The following is a 25,792-nucleotide window of genomic DNA, read 5'->3' as shown; positions in this document are numbered from 1 at the left end:
TATGGATTTCTTCCCATGACTTTCCTATGGAGCTCAACACAAAAAAGATACCTTTTTTATGTTTATTTGTATCTTGCTAATTTTTGAAAGTTTTTTTTTGGGGGGGGCAGGGTTGAGACAAGGGTTTCTCTGTGTAGCTTTGCTCCTTTCCTGGATCTCACTCTATAGACCAGGCTGGACTTGAACTCACAGAGATCCACCTACCTCTGCGCCACCACCGCCTGAAAGTTTTTATAAGCTGTGAGAGTAGGAGTTTAGAATCTTTAGGGTTTTAAAAATAGAATCATGTCATCTTCAAAAAAGGATACTTTGACTTCTGTTTTCCATGTTTGTATCTTTTGTGTATTGTATCTTTCTATTATTGGTATAAAAAGACTTCAAACGTCAAATATAAACTTCAGAAAGTGGACGTTCTTGTCTTCTTACTGATTTTAGAGAAAATTATTTTATTTTTCTTCATCTACTGCCTAATTTCCTGTAAGTTTACCATGAACAGCTAGCTCCTAATGCTGATGTATGTTTCCTCTATTCCTAGTTTTTCAGGACCTTTTCAAGAAGGGTTGTCCAACGCTGAATCTGTAGATATGGTCACATAATATGTTTCCTTCAGTCTACTCTAGTACATTTATTGATTCACATATATTAAATAATCTTTAAGTACTGAAGTGATTCTAAGCAGATCATAATCAACGATCTTTCTGATTTGTTATTCAATTTTGTTTTTATTAATCTTCTTTCAATATTAGCTTCTGTTTTGTCCTCAAAGAAATTCTTCCACCATTTTCTTTGTGTTGCATACCTCTCTACTTTCAGTGTTACAGTAATAGTGTTTTAAATAGTGAGTTTGGTAGCATCTCCTAAGTTTGGAATTTTACTGTAAGTTGAATATTGAAGAAGTCAAGTGATAAAGCATTTGTTATTACTTGAGAGTAAAAATTCAGGGATGTAAGAATATTAGATGAACCTATATTATAAATATGTTTTATTATAATTGGTATGCAAGTTATCTCTCTATTCCTTTAAAATCTATTTTTAATTGAAATAAACTAATTTTCCTCCTCCTTTTTCCTTCATCCAGCCCCTCCCAGATACCTGAACTCTAAACTCTCCCATGTCCCCTACTCTTAGATTGATAGCTTGATAGCCTCTTTTTATCTGATTCTCATTGTTACATATGAGTACATGCACAATTACCTTGTATGATTAGCCTTCTACACAGCATCAGGAGACCCCCATGTGTACTTCTCTCTCCCTTCAATGAATTCTTTCAAGACCTAATAGCCTTAAGAGTCAGAATCATAGCACCAGGCTACTAAAATTTCCCAAGGAACAAAGCTTTGATATCAGCATAATTCTTACCATATTTTCCACAGAGTAACACCCTCTTATGCCATTTAATGGCATCGGGGTTTTTCAGCATACTACAAATCTGATTTTCATGATATTCTCTGTCACTGAGGTCTACCAAAGCCTCTTGCACTATAAATGCAATGTTATTTCGAGTCCATTTTCACATGTATAACAAGAATGTAAGAATTTGTTAGGCATACAGGGAGTGGGGGAGCAAGAATATCTACAAAAGAAGTTTGGAAATTTTTCCACTTTCCTATGGACAAAAGAATGGAACTAGCAGCAACAGAATCTGCCAGGCCTGACGTTCTTATGTTCCAAAATATGGATGTGTGATTAAAAAAAAAAATGGAGACAACTCAAGTGTCTGGTCAGCTTGACCCTAGAAATGAGCCTTGAAAATCTCTCATATACTCATAAAAATTGTGTACCCCGTATCTATAACTGCAAATACTGTAAAATGGTATGAGATATTCCCCAGACATGTTTGGTTAGTATGAATTAAGTAAGCCCATTTTCTTTGCAGATAAGTCCCAGATGTTTGGGAAAGTAGAAAACTGAGGGAGCCCTTGTATGTACCTTGATGCCCAGGAGCAGCTTCATCTTAAAGGCATAAGGAACAAATTCTCCCCAGGTGTTCTGGGTGCTAGAATGGAGGGAATTCTCTATGCTGTGGTTGCTGTAGTTGTTTTTCTTGAGTTCTGTTACACTTACATGATGGCAAGTCTGTGTAGATGAGGGCTTTGGATATTGTGAGGAGAATTCTGTTTGTTACATTTTTGTCAACACTATTCTAGTTGTATTTTGAAAGTAGGAGATTAGTGGGTGACTCTGATAGTTCACATGTAGATTGTTAGATGCCCTTGGTGACCATTTGTAAAGAATGTACAATTGCTGGACTTTTTTTGTTCATGTGACAGTAATACTTGTCAAATTTAGCTTGAGAGACTCTTTATTCACTGTTCTGTGTATTCCATTTTTGCATTCAGTTGTTCAGATTTTAGTTTATTCTCTATCTCCATATTTCAGGCACAACAAATATTTGGAGTTAGCTGTGGAGCTCTTACAATTAGTGGTGATGTGAGATAAACTAGCAATACATTTTGAGGATTTAATAGTAGATCAGTTATTACTTTTTATATCATTGTAAAGAATCAAATAAATTTTGAGGATCTATATTAATTTGTATTGGCATGGGAAATGATAAATTAATGTTGCATTTGTGCCTGCTAAACAGAATTCTTACTGAATTCCATTGTACCATACATCTCTGCTACTATGTTCATTCTTTTGGTAAGTAGAGAATGGTATATTAATGTCCCATTACTCTGAGGTAGTCATCAGCTCCTAACCGTGATGTGCCTTGAAAACAAGCCAATGTTTTGACATTATGATAGTATGAGATGCTCAGACAGGGACTATTCAGGATATGCTTTATCCTGCCTGGAGTACAGCATGGAAACAAGAGAAGTTTTCAGGGATCTTCGTAGCTGTGACTGGCATATAAATTGAGATTTGTATAATGTATTTGACAGAAGGCCAGATGTTACATGTGTTTCTGGAAGTCTTGACTTTAATGTCTGGAGAAGAATTCATTGAAGAGAAGAAGGGGTACAGAACTTAGTAGAGAATTACCTTCTGTGATTAAAGACATGTCACTGGGTGGGAATAGTTCCTGGCAGTTCCTTAGAGGAATGGGTATTGTTTTCTAAATGCTTGTGCATACAACACTGTTAAATGGACACACCCCACTGCTAAGTTATGAATGTATCAAATATGTATTACCATGCAGAATACGTGTGTTTTGGGGGAATATTGCAACCAGTATGCACTAATATACAGAAATACTAATATTCATCATATTAATGAGTGTGTATAAAAGAAATAAGAAAGATTTCAGTTGAGCCAAGAGTAAGAATATGGGTGATTTATGTCTACCCAAGTACAATAGAGTTTACCTTTTATACTGAAAGATGCCGAGTTTGGGTGTATGTCCTGGTGAGGCACATTATGTAACAGAGTTGGAGAATATCACCCTTGAACATAAACCTAATGGAACTTATGAGTTCATGCAAAGTGAGAGCCTTTTCATGTTAATATTGTTCACCCAGATCTGGGAGTTTCTACACACAGATAAGGGTTATAAACAGGATGTGGTCATAGGGCAAGCCTGGATTAGTCTGATACAAGAAGTCAGGTGAAATGACAAAGTTTAAGGATAACAATGGGCCAAGTCCCCCATTTACCCCCAGCCTGGCCAAGAAATGGGAGGTATCAAGACAAAGGCAGTTCAACAGTAATAGAAGATGTGCCTCAAAGTGATAAAGACTAATGAAGTGACATTTATCCAACTTCACTCTCACTTCTATCTGTGATAAATCTGATGAAAGCAGTTTGTTGTAAGATATATATATATATATATTTTTTTTTTTGGTGCACCATTCCTGGAGGTACTGCAATACCAGGTCAATGCGTGGAGTGGACGGAGCAAGCTCCTATTCCAACTCCTACTTCCAAAAATCCATTTAATATATTGTCCTCAGATAGAGGACATATCAGATATTAAACTGATAAGAACAGATACTACACTTGATCTTAGCCAAAAGGCCGAGAAGCGATGTAAGATATTTTTGAAGGAGACACATTTTATCATGGTAGGGAATGTGACAATGCTGGTCTTAGTGGTTTTATGACTAGGAAGCAGAGGGGGACATAACATTGTTCTCCACTTCCTTTTTCTTTATTTTGTTTTGAGACACAGTCCATGAAACCATGTTGTCCACATGTAGTGTCAGTCTTCTCTTCTAAAATAGCCAGATACTGAATCTCCCTCACAAACATGCAGGTTTTCTTCTTCTAGTTGATTTTAGATGGTATCAAATGGCCAATATATATTAGCCCTCATAAATCTAATACATATCATGATGTGTGGCTTAAATTAATGAAGTCCCTCATACACTTCAGAATTTGAATACTTTGTTGCCAGTTGGAGGTGATGTTTGAAGAAGTTTTAGTTGGTGCAGACTTGGGGGAGAGAGAATGTCATTGCAGATGAGCATTATGATTTAAATAGAATTGCCCAATTCCATTTTTCCCTATTTCAAGCTTGACGTTAAAGATGTGAGCTCTCAGCTTTTTGTCCTTGTGGCCATACCTCCGATTGTTGACTTGCCTCCACTATGGCAACATGACTTATCCATCTGGACTTATAAGCCAAGATAAGTTCTCTCTTCCTTATGTTGTCTTTGTCACAGCATTTTAACACCACAATAGAAAAGTGACTAATACACTGATGTATCACTATCTGAGTTTTAAGCCATGGCTTTCTACTTCTTTCTCCATTAATTCAAAACCTGTCATAACACGTAACCATTGATTTCATTAATGAGTCTTTCACAGTGTCTACACTATTGATAAGTCCATTGTCTCTTCTGAGACTCAAGGCAATCTCTAAATTATAAAATTCTATAAAACCAAGCAAAATATATAGTACCAATATGTAAAATAATGAAGAAATCACTGCTATTCTAAAAGGGAAGGATGGGATATGTTAATGGTGATTATACAAAAAAAAAAAAAATACTGAAAATCCAGAGGGCTAAGCAGCAAATCCTGTCACACCATATAAAGAATCTGGGACACATGATGGGGTCATCTTGCTTCTAAAGGGCTTAGGTAGCCCAGATTCTCAATATCCCCTGCCCCCAGCACTCAGCCTCTCTGTTGTTAGGTTGCTTTCCTTCACACCAGCAGCAGCATTCCTCAGTGATCACTCCCATATCTTTACAACTCAAAAGCCTGGTGTCTTTTGCAGTTTAGGCTTCACCCACCTCACTTCACACAATCTCCTGTTGTGTCTGTTTTTCAGGCAGTCAGAACATGCTATGAATTGCCCTCCCTTGATGAACCTCTGGAACATTGCATTTTTTTCTTGCCTACAAAACTAGTACCACATGTACATTACTGTCATGGTCTGTGGCAAGCTTGAGACATAGTCTGCCCTAGTTGGACCAGAGTCTCCTAAGTTACTTCAAATCCTCTCAAAGTGATAGTGCATATTATCCATAACAAAGACATATTGTCTAGGGCTTAATAAGGTCAAATATGGAGAATATCTTGTTTTACAAAACATTGCTCTTTGGAGGAAACAAGCAAAAGTAGCATTCAGAACATCTCATAATTTTAAAACTTGTTAAAATTTTAGTTTTACTCTAGTTTGTAGATTCCTAGTTAAATGCTGATTTATAATTAAAATTTACATTTGCATTCGTTTACAGCCATGAAAACTGTGACATCTAGGATGTTGATAACATCTGTTAAAGTATGTATTGTTAAACAATGCCATGTAGTATCCTACAGATGCAGAAAGCACATAGGAGAAAACCGCAGCAGCTAAGCATTTGAAGGAAGGTACTAGGTATGGTTGGAGTAAGTAGGAAGCAAAACCATAAAGCAACTCAAAAATCCCGGGGCCAATATAGGTAGCTCTTAGGAGATTCTCAACTTTAGAGCCCCATTTGCCAGCCTTGCAATACAGACTATTGCCAATGTGTTAGATGCAAACAGTAGTAAATTCAGGAGATTTTTGAACAAGGCTTCATGCGTTGTTGTTGTCTGATATGGAGACATGTGATTGGTGGAAGATTCCATGCTGGTGGCTTACCTTTACAATACTACCACACTACTCTGACTACTGGTAGGAAATTAAAGGAAATGATATTCTCATATGGTATGCATTCACCTTTTGTGAAGCAGACGTTAAACCCATGGTCAACTAGTAACAGAATTGTCCCACAAGACTGGAGATACTTGGTTCCAGTAGTATTGGGCCCTGGTCCTCAATTGTAGTGGAAGGCCTGGTGGAAAGATGAGGCTAGGACCATTGAACAATGAAGTAGGGCTAACGGTATTGAAATCTCCAAAGAATGCTCCCCCTTTTCAGTGGTCATTTTCAGTACTCTCCCACTCCATCCCCACTCCAACCTGATTGTTCTTGTTCCCATCCCCAACCACCCTCAGTCCACTCAGGAAATCTCTTCTATTTCCCTTTCATAGGTATAGTCCCCTCCATAAACCCTCCTTATTTCCTAAGTGACAGCACATGCTGGAGAGGATGTGAAGGAAAGAGAACACTCCTCCATTGCTGGTGGGAGTCCAACCTTGTACAGCCACTTTGGAAATCAGTGTGGCAATTTCTCAGAAAACTAGGAATCAATCTACCACACGACCAACCTATACTACTCTTGGACATATGTCAAAAAGATGCTCAATCATACCATAAGACCACTTGTTCAACTATGTTCATAGCTGATTTATGTGTAATAGCCAGAACCTGGAAACAACCTCAACTGGGGAATGGATAAAGAAAATGCGGTACATTTACACATTGTAGTATTACTCAGCTGTTAAAAACAAAGACTTCAGGAAATTTGAAGGCAAATGAATAGAACTAGGAAAAAAAATCACTATGAGTGAGGTAACCCAGACTAAGATTCACAAACATGATATGTTTTCACTCATAAGTAGATATTAGCTTTAAAATAAAGGATAACTATGCTACAATCCACAGACCCATATAGCCTTCTTGATTCCTTTGTAATTAATGACTGCTTTTAAAAATTAATTATTGTTACATACATATACTTATATTCCTTAATAAGAGACCCATTGTAACAAAGAATAGACTCAAAATGTAAATATTTATGAATATTTGAAAGGGTGGAGTTTAACACAAATTGCTAAATAGTCTTATTAATTTAAAAAAAAATGGAGCCAGATATTGGGGTGAAATCTGAGAGATCAGAGGAATAGAACAAGCCAAGCTTCATGTTGTTACCAGTAGGAAATCCTCAGCCCAAGAGAGAGCTACTTCCTGTATACTCATAGCTATATACCTTTTTGTGCCCTGACATCTTACTTCCTCTCTCCACCCAGCTACATCACTTCCTATCTGTCTGTATAGACCTCCAGACCTCTATGGTTAACTAATGCTGGAAGTAAAGGCATATGCCACCACTCCTGGCTCTGTTCCCAATGCAGCCTTAAACTCACAGAGGTCTGTATGAATCTCTGCCTCCTGAATGCTAGGATTAAAGGTATGTGCTACCACTGCCTGACCTCTATGTTTAATATAGTGGCTGGCTTTCCCCAGTCAAGCTTTATTTGTTAGAGCACAAATAAAATATCACAATGGACTCTCAAAAATCATTTCAGAAGCAGGCATCTCATTGTGGATTGAATGGCTTAAGAATACTTCTTTTGGATAATTTAACACCTCAGATAATTGAGATTATTATTAACCTTGTGTGTATCAAGACAAAACTGTTGAATCACTTTATAAAGATACCCAAAGTAGGAGTTTTCTTCAATTTCAAGGGTGAATATTCTATCTAGAACTTCCAGGCGAATTTAACAATCTAAATGAGGAACTTCTTTTTTTTACTTCATTAACATTTCTCCTTGTTGTTTTTAAACATTCATCTATATTTGGGGGAAAATTATGAATGCACATCTCAGCCAGATCATCGACATTCATTTAAATTGGTCAGTGATATCTAAATCTGTTAATCATCTAAATAACCTAATAATCATTGTTGAGCTATATTCATATAGGAGAATACAGAGAAAGAACTGGAAATTTTCTATATGATAATAAACACAGTGCTGACTACAAGACAATGGAGGAGCCAGTGTTATATATCTCATTAAATAAAAGTTCTATGTCCTCACCATTGTCCCTCAAGTGCCTTTGGTAATTTGTGTATTCTAGTATTGTACTATTATATTTTTATCCTTTAACCTAAGTGTCTTCACATAGTTTGTGTGTTAGAACATTAGACACACAAAGATTGCCCTTGGTGCTTTCAGGTATAGAAAGTGCAAAGAAGATTGGTGGAATTGTTGAGGAATTTGGTTGACTTTCATTCTGTCGAGATAGGTAACCAGAAACCTACTATGAGGAACAGTTCCTAATTCAGATCCTAGTTAAGTGAAATACTGAACAGAAAAACCTTAGGAAGATCTGAGCTAACAGGCACCAGTCAACACAGAGGATATCTACAATAAGGGATACCTAATTTTAGTCTTGTAAAGAGAGTTATCTAAAACTTCACTTCTCGTTGCAGAATTCACCATTTCTTGAATGAGAAGTTCAAGGAAAATGCTCACCTTCCATGTACTCTGTAAATGTCATCTAGGTCTTGGTAGTTTTTATTAATCTCTGGCTCCAGAGAGGGTAGCAGCAGGGACTCCTTAGATACCATTCATTTCAGTCACCAAATGATGCAGAGGGATGATCCAGGTACCTACCATATTAAGCATCAGATTCCTAGGGACACCAGACTAGACAAACACAATTTATGCTAACAATAAGATAGGAATAAAGTGTTGTTAGTTACATATAATCTTTTCACAAAGAGGCTGAACTAAAATATCCAGTATTTTTACTGTGTATTCCTAACACATTTGTGTGGATGATTGTAAAAATGTAAAATCTAAGTCATTGACCTATAGTTTGCTGAAATAAAGGGTTACAAGTTACAAAAATAACTCGTTTTTCTAATAAGGGGTCCAGTTGACCGTGTTTGGTTTTCCATCTGAATTCTGTCATCTGCCTTCCAGGTGAGGTCTTTTCTGTTTGATTGTTTACTTTTCCACAGGAATCAGATTTTTACTGGTTCTCAGTAAGTGTTCACAGGACCTGACTCATATGAACTGTACTATAATGTATCACCAGTGGCAAGTGACCCAAATCATTTTCACTCATGGATAAACACACATAAATAAACCAAGTTACACACTATTATATTTCTTTTGATTTTTATATTATTTCAGAATATTTTTTAAAGATGCAATGGAAATGGAAAGACATGCATCAATGTAATTTCCTGAATGCTACATGACCCCTTGCCCCTTGACTCTCGCAAAACAGTCCATTTTTCTTGCCATGTACATGTGAAGAGCAGTGACATAGTGCTGCCTTTAATATCAATGGAAATTATTATGGAGTTTTGACTCTCCATTATGTGTTTTCTACCAGGATCATATGTGAAACACATCTCTGATTTAATACAGTTAAAAATTGGTGTCTATGATCTAGCAGTAATGAACACGAAAAGTAGGGAGGATCTGAATAAACCTAGCAAAGGAAAATGTATAAAGGATATTGAGAAAAGGAGCATGTCAAATGGTGATTACTTTATAGGTTGTTGAGAGCCTTGGGGTACATGACTAAGAGTAAGCCACTTTCATGCTCACCATGCAAGGTGTACACAAATTGTATAACCTTTCAAAACCCCAGTTTCCTTATCTAAGCCAGCTTTTGTGAGGATCCAATGCAGCAATGCCAGAAGACGGCTTTGTAAAGTGTTTAGCAATGTAGGACCCCTGAAGAAATGCCCTTTCTCCAGCTCTTTGTCCCCAGTTTCCAGTATTGTTATCACATGCTGTTTAATGGAAATCATGTTATGCTATGGCAGGAATTACAAATAAGACATGAGAGCTGACATGATATGTAGACTTGCTTTTTATAACTAATGGCTCAGTTTGATCCTGAGAATATGACATAATATTTCGTAGAAATATTTTGTTTGAGTATTTTCAGTTAAGGCAGAGAGATCACATAACTAAGAAGCAGATGTAAAACCAGGAGTGTCTCAAAAGTCAAGGAGGGCTGGCATAGCGGTCAAAAGTACAGAATGCTGTCAACATAGGAGCTGTTTATAATATATACTAAATGCAAGTGGGTGCTGGAGCAATGGGTCTTTCATTAAGATCATTACTGCTCTCTCAGCAGATGTAGAATCAGTTCTCACCACATACTTGACATATCATAGCCATCTATTACTCAGATTCCAGGCTTCCACAGGTACCAGGCACACATGCAATGCACAGACACACAATGCAGGCAAAACACTCACACACATAAAATAAAAATTAAATTAATAAAATCATATTTGTATTTCTCTCAAATATACATATATGTGTACCTACTCCTGAATTCCCAGTTCATCTCACAGTTTCCTACATAATGGGCAACTAAAGGATCTGCTATAGTGTTTTTTTTTTTTTTTTTGTGCAATGGTATATATACAACTTCATTTCACTTGTAGCTAATGTGATTGTATTTGATCTTTTCTTCTCTGCATGCTTTTCTGAATGTGCAATTATCAAATCTGTTTTAGTACCTGCATAACCTACAGTACATCAAAGCCATGCTTCAGTTTATTTGTAGAAAAATGTGCTGTAGATTCATTTGGATCCCTTTTCCTCCTCATTTCTTCCTGAACTAGCAAAGAAGTATGACAGTCCTTTTCAAACTTTCACATGCAAATGATGAAAACTTCAGTTAGTTGGAGCTCAGGAACTGAGTAAATGAATCCGTAACTAGAATATTTACATATTCTATCAGAAATGCTATTTTTAATGAGCACTGCATACAAACTGAAATTAAGGAATTAAAGATGTAAACCTTTTTCTTGTTCCATTTGTAATCATATTTTTTCATTCAACTTTTTAAACAATCTCCCTCCTTACTAAGCTCTTGTTTTTTTCACTCATCCTAAAATTTACCAATTTAAAAAAAAGCAACCACAGAGAGAGCTGACCCAAGCTGATGGGGGCTCATGGACTCTGGCCTGTCAGCTGGGGAACATGTATGGGTCGGAAATATGCCCTCTGAATGTGGGTGATAGTTATGTGGCTAGATCTGTTTGAGGAGCCCCTGGCAGTGGGACCCAGACTTATCCATGGGTGCATGAAATGGCTTTTTGGAACACATTCCCTAGGGTGGGATACCTTGCTCAGCCTTGACACAGCAGGGAGGGGCTTGGTCCTGCTTCAGCTTAGTGTGCCAGACTTTGTTGACTCCCCAAGGGAGGCCTAACCCTCTCTGAGAATTGGATGGGGGATGGGACTGGGGGCGGGGCGGGAGAAGGGGAGGGAAGGTGAACTGGTATTGGCATATAAAATGGAAAAAAAGCCCTATTTTTTTAAATAAATTAATTAAAAAAAGAAAAGCACTTCATTTTAGCATCCGCTTTCACTGAGCCTAATGCCATAGTACACACATACCTGAATGTATTAATTTCTTGCTTTGTGTTGGTCCCAACTTATATGTGTCTTACTTTTTATGATTGAATTATATCTTCTTTTTTCCAATGGCCATGAAATATATGCATCATCCATGCTAAGTTCCTCAGAAATTCACAAAGAAATTACCCTAGATGTTACAAAATTAGTCATAAAGAAACTAGCCATTTTGTCACAACCATGAATTCACAGCAGCTGTGATGACCTAGCAAGACCAGCACAAGGTGATGTCAGACAAAATCTCAGCATAGATATGGTAGGTGACCTCTAAGTTACACCACTTACTAAGGAATTGTTGACAACTGAGAATAGCTGGATGAGGGGGGAAATCATTCTTGTTTGAGGCTCTGCCCACCGATGGGTTTTCCATGCTCTAGGATGGCACCACACATCCATATACATAGGGCAACATGTACATGACTTGGTGGGTTATTAAAAAATACACAAACATGAACTTAGGAAGTAGGCATGTTGGGGGAGATAAAAGGAAAGTTATAGGAGGATATGGGCTATATATATGATAGTACTCCATTGTATATATGTACGAATTTCTAAAAAAAAAAAAAAGAAGAAGAAGAAGAAAATAGCCTGAAATTGGAAAGTATTAATATTTGCACTATTTTAAAAATAAACTAAGATAAAATAATGTCTTATAAAAGCTGGAAGAAATCATGTGTGTATACATGACACTAAGTCTCTTTTGTCCAAAAATAGAGTTGGGAGAAATGGTTAAAGGGACTTGCCGTTCTCCCATAAGACCCAAGTTTGGTTCTCTGTATGTACATGACAGCTAGCAATTTTTTGAAACTCCAGTTCCCGGGGATCCAATGTCCTCTTCTGGACTTTGAGAATACTTTATGCACATGGTACACCTATTATCAAATAGTCCGTGGAGAGACACCTTGCAGCGGCCATCTTCAGTGTATCACTCAGAACAGAGGCCACATTCTCCCACAGGATAAGGTTTGACAACATGATCAGCAGGTATACCTGCTAAATAAAAAGAGGAGCCACTGAGGGAGGATTCTTTTATCTGAGGTTTCAAGACTCATTCTCTTGGGGTGGGAGGTGGGGAAAGCAATGTGTCCTTGGCTGTATAAATTGCTCCAGTTAAGCTAATGTGATGAATAAAGGTCTTCCACTGTGAAAATGTAGGTGAATAATTATATTTGCTTTGCTATGTAGTTGACAGAAATAGGCAAATTCCCTCATTTTTTATTATTCCCTGAGTGCTTGTGAACATTATAGACACCTGGAACTTAGGTTAATTCTGAGCACTCTCTGCAGATGGTTTCATGTCTGGAGAGTTTATAACAATTTTCCATTCCCAGATGCTGCAAGAGTTTATAATGATTTAGCTGAGTAGCTCAGAGTTGCATTTTGAACACGGACATGACAAGAACACAGTTCATCTCTTTGCTTTATCTTTATGCTTGATATGAGTAATATCTGACTGAGGATTACCAACACTCAGTATGAAGAGAATCTGTCATCAAAATGATCCCATAGGCTGAATTTTCTACCTAAAGATAAAAATCCCATGTATTTGTCATTTTATCAAAAGCTTCAGATTCTATTTCTTTAAAATTGAGCTTAACAATAACCCTGAGAGTAGATTGTGCCTTTGTAACTGTCCTCAAATTGTACTGATGGAAGACAGGGTGTGCATGGGTAAATGACTGCCTCTGAGTCCTGTTATTACCCAGTGGGGGATGCAAAATGCCCACGCACTGGAGTAGACACCCCATTTTGCCACATCTTACATCCTGGGGGCATTCCCTGTGTACCTAAATAGAACATCACCTTTATAGTCCTAATGCCCTGTGTAAGCAGAATTTGTGCCATTATTTATGAAGATCAAAATTTGCCTGGAATGACAGATGATAGAAGACATAGGAAGCTTGATTTTATCTACTTCCCCTGCTCTGTGAAAAACTCATCTTTAAGATTTTTGGCAGTGATCATTGTTGTTTTTATTCTCATTTTAATGTTTTAACAGGTAAGCTGAGGCTGACTTCTAACATGTCAATACTTTATCCACTCAATGGGATAAAAGCACATGTACATACTAAAATAAAAATTACTTTTCAAATTTAATGAAGCCATCCCTAAAGCAATTCTGAAATTTAAAGAAAAAAAAGGTGTTTCTGAGGAAACTATGTAATAAAAGACTTTTCCTAAATGTTGTTGGAAGACTCCAGCGTGGTACTAAAGTAATGCTAAAGGTCATGCCTAAAAAAATGCTGACATTCCACCGTGCACAAAACTTAAGTCCAAGTGGATCAAAGACCTCAACATAAATCCAGCTACTCTAAACCTGCTAGAAGAGAAAATAGGAAGTAATCTTGAACGCATTGGCATAGGAGATCACTTCCTAAATATAACACCAGTAGCGCAGACACTGAGACAAACAATCAATCAATGGGACCTCCTGAAACTGAGAAGCTTTTGTAGAGCAAAGGATACGGTCAACAAGGCAAAGCGACAGCCTACTGAATGGGAAAAGATCTTCACCAACCCCACAGGTGACAGAGGACTGATATCCAGAATATATAAGGAACTCAAGAAATTAGACATCAAAACGACCAACAGTCCAATTGAGAAATGGGCTTTAGAATTAAACAGAGAATTCTCAACAGAGGAAACCCAAATGGCTGAAAGACATTTAAGGAACTGCTCAACATCCCTAATCATCAGGGAAATGCAACTCAAAACAACTCTGAGATACCACCTTACGCCTGTCAGAATGGCTAAGATCAAAAACACTGAAGACACTTTATGCTGGAGAGGTTGTGGAGCTAGAGGAACTCTCCTCCACTGCTGGTGGGAATGCAAGCTTGTACAACCACTTTGGAAATCAATATGGCGCTTTCTTAGAAAATTGGGAATCAATCTCCCCCAAGATCCAGCTATACCACTTTTGGGCATATACCCAAGAAATGCTCAATCATACCACAAGAGCACTTGCTCAGCTATGTTCATATCAGCATTGTTTGTAATAGCCAAAACCTGGAAACAACCTAGATGCCCTTCAACTGAAGAATGGATAAAGAAATTGTGGCACATATACACAATGGAATACTACTCAGCAGAGAAAAACAATGACATCATACGGTTTGCAGACAAATGGATGGATCTAGAAAAAATCATCCTGAGTGAGGTGACCCAGACTCAGAAAGACAAATATGGTATGTACCCACTCATAGGAAGATACTAGATGTGGAACAAGGATGACTGAACTGCTACTCACATCACCAGTGAGGCTACCTGGAAAACGGGACCCCAAAAAAGACATGGAGAAATGGATGAGATCTACATGAACAGCCTGGTCATGAGTGGGAACAATGAAGAGCGACGGTCGAGGGAAAGAGAGTGGGAGATCCTAGCTGGATCAAGAAAAGAGAGGGAGAACAACGAATAGGAGACCATGGTAAATGAAGACCACATGAGAAGGGGAGGAAGCAGAGAGCTAGGGAGGCCCACGGAGATCCACAAAGATACTGCCAGAAAAGACTGCTGGCAATGGACGAGAGACGGCAGGAACTGACCTACTCCGGTGATGGGATGGCCAGACACCCTGTTAGTTGTGCCATAAACCCCATCCAAGGAAGGTCTGAGGAATCTGGATGCAGACATCCATGGCTGGGCCCCTGGTGGAGCACTGGGAGTCTAATTAGTGAGAAAGAAGAGGGTTTATATGAGCGAGAATTGTTGAAGCCAGGGTTGGATAAAGCACAGGGACAAATAGCCAAACGAATGGAAGCACAGGATCTATGAACCAAAGGCTGAGGGGCCCCCAACTGCATCAGGCCCCCTGAACGGGTGAGACAGTCATTTGGCTTGATCTGTTTGGGAGGCAGCCGTGTGTTAGTGCCGGGTCCTGGGCTTGTTGCATGAGTTGACTGTTTGAATCGTGGGACATATGCAGGGACACTTGGCTCGGTCTGGGAGGGGGGGACTGGTCCTGGCTGGACTGAGTCTACCAGGTCGATCCCGGTCCTCGGGGGAGACCTTGATCTGGAGGAGGTGGGAATGGGGGGTGGGATGGGGGAAGGGGGAAGGGGGGCGAGAGTGGGAGAACAGGGGAATCTGTGGCTATTATGTTGAAATAAATGATGTTGTAAAATAAAAAAAAAAAAAAAAAAAAAAAAAAAAAAAAAGCTGACATTCAAATATTCCAAAGGTCATAGAGGATAAAATATAAGCAAACACCATTTTAGTTGAAAAATTAACTTAAAATGAGAAAATTTAATTATGAAATTATAAATTATATTTTTATAAATTTAATGTTTTTATAACATGTTTCAAAGAATTGATTGCATGAAATATATATTTATGTTGATGAATTACCTCCTTTATTATCTAAAGTGTTTTACAATAAGGTAAAATATAAATTCAGTCATATACTTTTTCATTAGATTAATTTCATCACTATTTTGAAATTTTCTTGCCAATATTACCTACAAAGGAGATTCTTCAGAAAATTCCTTTTCTGTTAGCAATATTACTTGGCTTTTTACTATACTAAAAAAAAACCCAGGATGACACAGTATGCTCCCATTGAATACTGAGACTTCAGAGCAAAAATATTTCTTAAGCCTTGTCAAGAGAAAAAACTAATATATGAAATCCAGTAAATAAAAACCAATACCTTCTTCTGTCTGTACTTTTACAAATATGATACTTTAACTCTTAAATTTTCAATAAGGTACAGTTTTGAATCTCAGCACTGTGGCCTTTCTGAAAGAGGAGATATATATTCAATTTTAGCATGGTGGTCTTTTTGAAAGAAAGACTGTCTATTGGCATAAAATTCCAGAAATTTTGGATTCTTTTCTTGGAATTAGCCTTATACTTTATCAGAAGTTTGTTCATTGTGCCAAAAATAATTGTACCACTGTTCCTTGGATGAATGTACTTTGCTATACTTACTGACTGAATTAACACCTAGACCATAGTATCATTATTAACAATTCTTCACAGGCCAACTGCATAGTGGCTTCCACACTCTGAAAGTCAGTTAACACAGAAGATGCTTCCTCCTTAACCCTAGCCTATGACTGTCTTCAGCATTGAGCCCCACCAGTTAATTCCAGTGTCCTCCTAATTGTAGCAGTTTGAAGTAGTGTGAGTAACCACAGAAGCCTGCCTTTCCAATAAGTCTTAGGGAAGTAACTCACTCTGAAATTGGAATTTCATTAAATGAACACAGGGCTCTCACAGGTAAATTTCCCTTCATGTATGTACTCTCTTACAAATTATTTAACAGCTGTCTTTAGCATCCTTCCTGATGCCTTACCAAATGAGTAAGATATGTAGGGATTGGATTTATGTAATGGCAGCTTTACAATGATTCAGTATTTCTGTAGACCTATTCTTACCTGCTTCAAGAAACCATAGATTCATTTCTGGATTCTGCATGTACATGGACATTAATCACCACATATCATGAAGAAGCTTCAAACATGTATCAGTTGTTACTTCCAAAGAACCTGTAGAGTAGCATGGATGACATCATTAATTCCTTTCCAAGCCTATGTATTATAATATATAGGCAGCTCCATGAACTGTTCATGGTGCTCTACCTGAGACTCTGATGCATGATTAGGAAGAGATAACATGTGCCTAAGTGTCAAGAAGGAGCAGGCCCTGCTGAGGATCTCTTTCTGTATGCTGTGAGAATGTTGCTCTGATTGATTGATAAATAAAACGCTGATTGGCCAATAGCCAGACAGGAAGTATAGTATAGGCAGGAGGTGGAAGATTGAGTCAGGAGATGCTGCCAGACATGCTGCCACCATGAGAAGCAAAATGTAAAGTACCGGTAATCCACAAGCCACTGGCAACTTATACATTAATAGCATTGGGTTAATTTAAGATATAAGAACTAGATAGCAAGAAGCCTGCCATGGCCATACAGTTTATAAGTAATATAAGTCTCTGCATGTTTACTCGGGTCAAAGTGGCTGCAAGTCCTGGCAGGACTGGAGAAATCTCCAACTACAACGCCCCATCCAGACCCGCCATCCTACTGCCCCTCCAGATGTCTTCTAACTTTTGACAATCTCTTTTTTTGGTCCTATGCCCTGGAGTTGTCCATCGGGTAATAGTGTTTTAGGAAAGGGCCCTGGTCTAGGTGAACCATCTCTTTCCCCACAGATTCCCCTTTGTCAATTAACTAAGGTCAATGTGCAGTTTACAGCCTCAAGCAAGACATTCTAAATGTGATGTTCAGCATGTAGCACTGCTGCACATCTACCTTCAGCATTCCTGTCTCCAAGAATTTTATAGAGTACTCTCTAAGGTAGAGATAATTGCCTATCCCTAGGACAAGGCGTATCCTTTTGTTGTTCAGTGATCTATCTCCTCATTCTACCACTGTTGGCTTTAGTCACCAAGGATTTTGGAATAGCCAAGAATTCTATTCTACTTGGCAAGTTGATAAGGAATCACCAAATCCATTCCTTAAAATAGGTCCTTAAAGACTCTGTAATATCATTTGCAGGAAGTCAACATCAGTTATCATATTGATTCTAACAGGTATATTCCCCCTCTAAAAGATCTATTTCCTGTATAGCAGAAATTGCAGTAGGAATAACCAACTTATTCTCTATCCAATAGAGGAATGTTATCAAATGTTTGTAGCATTTCAGAGGCTGTAAGCTCTAAACCCCCTGATAACCTCATAACCACCACACTTGTCATGTCGTATTTCAATTGGGAATTCTTTTTTTTTCTTCAACTTTTCATATTTATTTTATCATTACAAATTTTTGTTTTCTTTATTTTATTTTATTTTATTTTACAACACCATTCAGTTCTACATAACAGCCACAGATTCCCTTGTTCTCCCCTTTCCTGCCCACCTCCCATTCCCCCCAGCTCACCCCACATTCCCACCTCCTCCAGGGCAAAGCCTCCCCTGAGGACTGAGATCGACCTGATAGACTCAGTCTAGGCAGGTCCAGTCCCCTCCTCCCAGATTGAGCCAAGCATCCCTGCATAAGTCCCAGGTTTCAAACAGCTAACTCAGGCAAGGACCTGGTACCACTGCCTAGATGCCTCCCAAACAGACCAAGCCAATCAACTATCTCACCTATTCAGAGGGCCTGATCCAGATGAGGGCCCCTCAGCCTTTAGTTCATAGTTCATGTGTTTCCATTTGTTTGGTGATTTGACCCTGTGCTTTATCCAACCTTGGTTTCAACAATTCTAGTTCATATAAACCCTCCTCTTTCTCACTAATTAGACTCCCAGTGCTCTACCCAGGGCCTAGCCGTGGATCTCTGCATCCAGATTCCTCAGTCCTTGGATGGGGTTTCTGGCACAACTGTTAGGGTGTTTGGCCATCTCATCACCAGAGTAGGTCAGTCCCAGCTGTCTCTCGACCATTGCCAGCAGTCTTTTGTGGGGTTTTTTTTGTGGATTTCTGTGGGCCTCTCTAGCACTTTGTTTCTTCCTTTTCTTATGTGTTCTTCATTTAGCACGGTCTCCTATTCCTTGTTCTCCCTCTCTGTTCTTGATCCAGCTATGAACTCCCACTCTCTTTCCCTTAACCCTCGCCCTTCATTGCTCCCACTCATGTCCAGGTTGTTCATGTAGATCTCAGCCATTTCTCCATCATTGGGTGATCTTCGTGTCTTTCTTGGGGTCTTGTTTTCCAGTTAGCCTGCCTGGTGATGTGAGTAGCAGTCCAGTCATCCTTGTTTCACATCTAGCATCTTCCTATGAGTGAGTACATACCATACTTGTCTTTCTGAGTCTGGGTTACCTCACTCAGGATGATTTTTTCTAGATCCATCCATTTGTCTGCAAACCTCATGATGTCATTGTTTTTCTCTGCTGAGTAGTATTCCATTGTGTATATGTGCCACAATTTACTTATCCATTCTTCAGTTGAAGGGCATCTAGGTTATTTCCAGGTTCTGGCTATTACAAACAATGCTGATATGAACATAGCTGAGCAAGTGCCCTTGTGTGATTGAGCATTCCTTGGGTATATGCCCAAGAGTGGTATAGCTGGATCTTGGGGGAGATTGATTCCTAATTTTCTAAGAAAGTGCCATATTGATTTCCAAAGTGGTTGTACAAGCTTGCATTCCCACCACCAGTGGAGGAGAGTTCCCCTAGTTCCACATCCTCTCCAGCATAAAGTGTCTTCAGTGTTTTTGATCTTAGCCATTCTGACAGGCATAAGGTGGTATCTCAGAGTTGTTTTGATTTGCATTTCCCTGATGATTAGGGATGTTGAGCAATTCCTTAAATGTCTTTCAGCCATTTGAGTTTCCTCTGTTGAGAATTCTCTGTTTAGTTCTATAGCCCATTTCTTAATTGGACTGTTGGGCATTTTGATGTCTAATTTCTTGAGTTCCTTATATATTCTGGATATCAGTCCTCTGTCAGATGTGGGGTTGGTGAAGATCTTTTCCCATTCTGTAGGCTATCGCTTTGCCTTGTTGACCGTATCCTTTGCTCTACAAAAGCTTCTCAGTTTCAAAAGGTTCCATTGATTGATTGTTTCTCTCAGTGTCTTTGCTACTGGTGTTATATTTAGGAAGTGATCTCCTATGCCAATGCATTCAAGACTACTTCCTACTTCCTCTTCTAGCAGGTTCAGAGTAGCTGGATTTATGTTGAGGTCCTTGATCCACTTGGACTTAAGTTTTGTGCACGGTGACAGATATGGATCTATTTGCAGCCTTCTACACATTGGTATCCAGTTATGCCAGCACCATTTGTTGAAGATGCTTTCTTTTTTCCATTGTACTCTTTTGGCTTCTTTGTCAAAAATTATATGTTCATAGGTGTGAGGGTTAATGTCAGGGTCTTCAGTTGGATTCCATTGGTCCACATGTCGGATTTTTTGCCAATACCAAGCTGTTTTTTTTATTACTGTAGCTCTATAGTAGAGCTTGAAGTCAGGGATTGTGATGCCTCCAGAGGTTGTTTTATTGTACAGGATTCTTTTGGCTATCCTGTGTAGCTGGAGGGCTTCTCTCCAGGTTCCCCAAGCCCCGCAGCCCCACAATCCACATATAAAATAATCACTCAGACGCTTATATCACTTATAAACTGTATGGCCGTGGCAGGCTTCTCGCTAACTGTTCTTTTATCTTAAATTAACCCATTTTTATAAATCTAAAGCTTGCCACGTGGCTGGTGGCTTACCGGCGTCTCTACATGCTCTTCTCCTCGCGGTCGCTGCAGTCTCTCTCCTAGCCTTCCGCTTCCCAGAATTCTCCTCTCTCCTTGTCCCACCTACTTCCTGCCTGGTCATTGGCCATCAGTGTTTTATTTACATAGAGTGATATCCACAGCAATCCTGGATTTTTTGTTTTTCCATATGAAGTTGAGTATTATTCTTTCCAGGTCTGTGAATTGTGTTGGTATTTTGATGGGGATTGCATTGAATCTGTAGATTGCTTTTGGTAAGATTGCCATTTTTACTATGTTGGTCCTGCCTATCCATGAGCATGGGAGATCTTTCCATTTTCTGATATCTTCTTCAATTTCTTTTTTCAGGGACTTAAAGTTCTTATCATATAGGTCCTTCACTTGCTTGGTTAATGTTACCCCAAGGTATTTTATGTCATTTGTGGCTATTGTAAAGTGTGATGGATCTCTGATTTCCTTCTCAGCTTCTTTGTCCATTGTATATAGGAGGGCTACTGATTTCTTTGAGTTGATCTTGTATCCTGCTATGTTGCTGAAGGTGTTTATAAGCTTTATCAGTTCCTGGGTGGAATCTTTGGGGTCACTCAATATGCTATCATGTCATCTGCAAATAGGGAAAGCTTGACTTCTTCCTTTCCAATTTGTATCCCCTTAATCTCCTTATGTTGTCTTATTGCTCTGGCTAGAACTTCAAGTACTATATTGAATAAGTATGGGGAGAGTGGACAGCCTTGCCTCGTTCCTGATTTTAGTGGAATTGCTTTGAGTTTCTCTCCATTTAATTTGATGTTGGCTGTTGGCTTGCTGTAAATTGCCTTTATTATGTTTAGGTATGTTCCCTGTATTCCTGATTTCTCCAAGACTTTTATCATGAAGGGGTGTTGGATTTTGTCAAATGCCTTTTCTGCATCTAGTGAGATGATCATGTGGGTTTTTCTTTGAGTTTGTTTATATGGTGTATTACAATAACGGACTTTCATATGTTGAACCACTCTTGCATCCCTGGGATGAAGCCTACTTGATCATGGTGGATAATTGTTCTGATGTGTTCTTGGAGTCTGTTTGCCAGTATTTTTGCATCAATGTTCATGAGGGAGATTGGTCTGTAGTTCTCTTTCTTTGTTGTATTCTTGTTTGGTTTAGGAATCAGGGTAATTGTAGCCTCATAGAAAGAGTTTGGTAATGTTCCTTCTGTGTCTATTGTGTGGAACAATTTAGAGAGTATTAGTATTAACTCTTCTTTGAAGATCTGGTAGGAATCTGCGCTGAAACCATCTGGTCCTGGACTTTTTTTGGTTAGGAGACTTTCAATGACTGTTTCTATTTCCTTAGGGGTTTTTGGACTATTTAAATGGTTTATCTGGTCTTGATTTAACTTAGGTATGTGGTACCTATCCAGAAAATTGTCCATTTCTTTTAGGTTTTCCAGTTTTGTGGAGTAGAGGTTTTTGAAATATGACCTGATAATTCTCTGGATTTCCTCAATGTCTGTGGTTATGTCCCCCTTTTCATTTCTGATTTTGTTGATTTGGATTCTCTCTCTCTGTCTTTTGGTTAGTTTGGATAAGGGCTTGCCTATCTTGTTGATTTTCTCAAAGAACCAACTCCTTGTTTCATTAATTTTTGTATTGTTCTCTTAGTTTCTATTTTATTAATTTCACCTCTCACTTTGATAATTTCCTAGTGTCTATTCTTCCTGGGAGACCTTGTTTCTTCTTGTTCTAGAGCTTTCAGGTGTGCTGTTAAGTCGCTAGTGTGAGATTTCTCCAACTTCTTTATGTGGGCATTTAGTGCTATGAATTTCCTTCTTCGCACTGCTTTCATAGTGTCCCATACGTTTGGGTATGTGGTGTCTTCATTTTCGTTGATCTCTAGGAAGTCTTTAATTTCTTTTTTTATTTCTTCCTTAACCCATTGGTGATTCACTTGAGCATTATTCAGTTTCCATGAGATTGTAGGTTTTCTGTAGTTTTTGTTGTTGTTGAAATCTAACTTTAAACCATGGTGGTCTAATAGGACACAGGAGGTTATTCCAATTGTTTTGTATCTGTTGAGATTTGCTTTGTGGCCAAGTATGTGGTCGATTTTAGAGAACGTTCCATGGGGTGCTGAGAAGAAGGTATATTCTTTTTTGTTAGGATGGGATGTTCTGTAGATATCTATTAGGTCCAGTTGGGTCATGACATCAGTTAAGTCCTTTATTTCTCTGTTAAGTTTCGATTTGGGAGATCTGTCCAGTAGTGAAAGTGGAGTGTTGAGATCTCCCACTATTAATGTGTGTGGTTTTATATGTGGTTTAAGCTTTAGTAATATTTCTTTTACATATGTGTGTGCCCTTATGTTTGGGGCATAAATGTTCAGAATTAAAACTTCATCTTGGTGGATCTTTCCTATGATGAGTATGTAATGCCCATCTTGATCTCTTTTGATTGATTTTAGTTTGAAGTCTATTTTGTTGGATACCAGGATGGCTACACCCGCTTGTTTCTTAAGACCGTTTGATTGGAAAGTCTTTTCCCAACCTTTTATTCCTAGGTAGTGTCTGTCTTTGAATTTGAGATGTGTTTCTTGTATGCAGCAGAAATATGGGTCCTGCTTTCATATCCATTCTGTAAGCCTATGTCTTTTTATAGGTGAACTAAGTCCGTTGATAATAAGGTATATTAATGACCAGTGATTTTTCATCTCTGTTATTTTTGGTGGTAGTGTGTGTGTACTTCTCTTCTTTGGGGTTTACTGCTGTGGCTTTATCTAATGTCTGTGTTTCCGAGTGTGTATCTGACTTTCTTTGGTTGGAATTTTCCTTCTAGTGCTTTCTGTACGACTGGGTTTATGGATAAGTATTGTTTAAATCTGACTTTTTCTTCGAATGTCTTGTTCATTCTGTCTATGATGATTGAAAGTTTTGCTGGGTATATTAGTCTGGGTTGACATCCATGGTCTCTTAGTGTCTGCATCACATCTGTCCAGGTCCTTCTGGCTTTCAAAGTCTCCATTGAGAAATCGGGTGTTATTCTGATGGGTTTGCCTTTATAGGTCACTTGGCCTTTTTCCTTTGCTGCTCTTAATATTCTCTCTTTATTATGTACATTTAGTTGTTTAATTATTATGTGGCAAGGTGACTTTTTGTGGGGTCTAGTCTGTTTGGTGTTCTATAGGCTTCTTGTATCTTCATAGGCATTTCCTCCTTTAAGTTGGGAAAGTTTTCTTCTATGATTTTGCTGAAAATATTTTCTGTGCCTTTGAGTTGGTATTCTTTGCCTTCTTCTATCCCTATAATTCATAGGTTTGGTCTTTTCATGGTGTCCCAAATTAGTTGGACATTTTGGTTCATGACTTTGTTGGCTTTAGTGCTTTTTTTGACTGATGAATCTATTTCTTCTACTGTATCTTCAAGCCAGAGATCCTCTCTTCCATCTCTTGCATTCTGGTGGTTATACTTGCATCTGAAGTTCCCGATCTTTTACTCAGATTTTCTATTTCCAGCATTCCCTCTGTTTGTGTCTTCTTTGTTTTTTCTATTTCCTTTTTCAGGTCTTGGGCTGTTTCCTTTATTTGTTTCATTGCTTTTCCATGATTTTCTTTCAGTATTTTGTTTTTTTCTTCCAGGACTTTATTGTTTTCTTCCAGGAATTTATTGTTTTCTTCCAGGACTTTATTGTTTTCTTCTGATTTGTTTGCCCTTTCCTCTAGTTGTTTATGGCATTCTTCCCATTTTTTTTGTCTTTTCCTCTACACAAGCCTCTACCTTCTTCATGATGTCATTCATAAGGCTGTTTTCTTCTGCTTCTTCCAATTTTTGATGTTCAGGTCTACATATTGGAGGCTGGCTAGGTTCTGGTGATGCTGTATTGCTCTTCATTTTGTTGTATGTATTTCTGCCTTGACGTCTGCCCATTTCCTTATGGTTCGTTCTTGGTCTTATCAGAGCACTAGGTTCAGACAGAGCTGACAGATTGAGTAAGTCTTTCTCTCTTGTCCAGATGGGAGCTCTCTTGTCCAAATGGGAACTCTGGGGCAGGATGGAAGCTCTTATCTGGACTGGATGGGAAGTCTGGGGCAGGATGGGAGCTTTTGTCCAGACAGGAAGTCCGGGGTAGGATGGGGGCTCTTGTCCAGAAGGGAAGTCCAGGGCAGGATGGGAGCCCTCTCTGGTCCAGAAGGGAAGTCCAGGGCAGGATGGGAGCTGGGGGCCAGTCTCTTAGTCCCAGGAAGTGGCTGGGGTCTCGGGCAGATGGCCATGGGGGCAGGGCGTGGAGATTGGAGGTGCTGCCAGGGGGCTTGGAGAAGGGGATCCTTCCCGGTGGGGCTAGAAGGGGGCCTGCCCAGTGGCCAGAACCTGGGGCCAAGTTGGGCAGGTCTTTCCCTGTGTGGTTGGTGCCCAGGGATCTCAATTGGGAATTCTTAGTAGGTAACATACAGATCTTGCCACATTTGTTTTCCAATGAACCCTGTTTTTAAATACTTTTTTCTTATCTTGAATGCATTAGTACATTACAAACCATATTTGCAATCATGTAGAAGCCATTTAGATCCTAAAGAGCCTCTTCCATAGATGGTTGCTTTTCTCTGTTCTATTTCAAGTCCAGTGGCCCCACAGCCAGTTTTAAAATATTCAGTCAGATGCTTAATATTAATTACAAGCTGTTTGGTCTATGGCCCAGGCTTATGGCTAGCTAGCCCTTACATCTTAAAGTAACCCATTTCTATTAATCTACATATTTTGCTATGTGGCCATGGCATTGCCAGTCTGCTGGCATCTTGTTGTTTGGGCGACTGGATGGCATCTATCTGCCCTTACTCCACCCTTCTTCTCCCTGTCTCTCTCTTGGATTTTCTGCCTGGCTCTTATCCTACATTACCATAGGTCAAACAGCTTCTTTATTAACCAATAATAGCAACATATTCACAGCATACAGAAAGACCATCCCACCACATTCTTCTACTGTAATCATAATCTTATACTTTTCTATAGCTGGAGAGGAGATAACACAGGTCAACTCTTGGGCCATGGTCCTTGACAATGAAACTATTATTTCTTCTCACAATTTTAATATAGTTTTCACCAATGTAAGAATTGAAGCTAAATCTAAGCTATAAATAAAAAGGTGCTTCTTCTTGCCAGGCCAAAACATGTATCTCCTGGATTCATTATCTAATCAGGTAGATAACGAATATG

General features: G+C 38.8%; 1 protein-coding gene and 1 non-coding gene across 2 annotated transcripts in view; both read right to left on the bottom strand.

Annotated features, from left to right (window-relative positions):
- Nucleotides 1-25,792, bottom strand: part of LOC114702136 (prolactin-2B1-like) — a 65,250-nt gene that overhangs the window by 30,125 nt on the left and 9,333 nt on the right. The gene's annotated exons all lie outside the window — the stretch shown is intronic.
- Nucleotides 3,779-3,969, bottom strand: LOC114702281. The gene has a single exon (XR_003735952.1). It is a non-coding gene; the product is annotated as a U2 spliceosomal RNA (small nuclear RNA).

The sequence above is a fragment of the Peromyscus leucopus genome, chromosome 5 (genome assembly GCF_004664715.2).
Source record: "Peromyscus leucopus breed LL Stock chromosome 5, UCI_PerLeu_2.1, whole genome shotgun sequence".
NCBI lineage: Eukaryota > Metazoa > Chordata > Mammalia > Rodentia > Cricetidae > Peromyscus > Peromyscus leucopus.
This window is presented reverse-complemented; position numbering and strand designations above follow the sequence as displayed.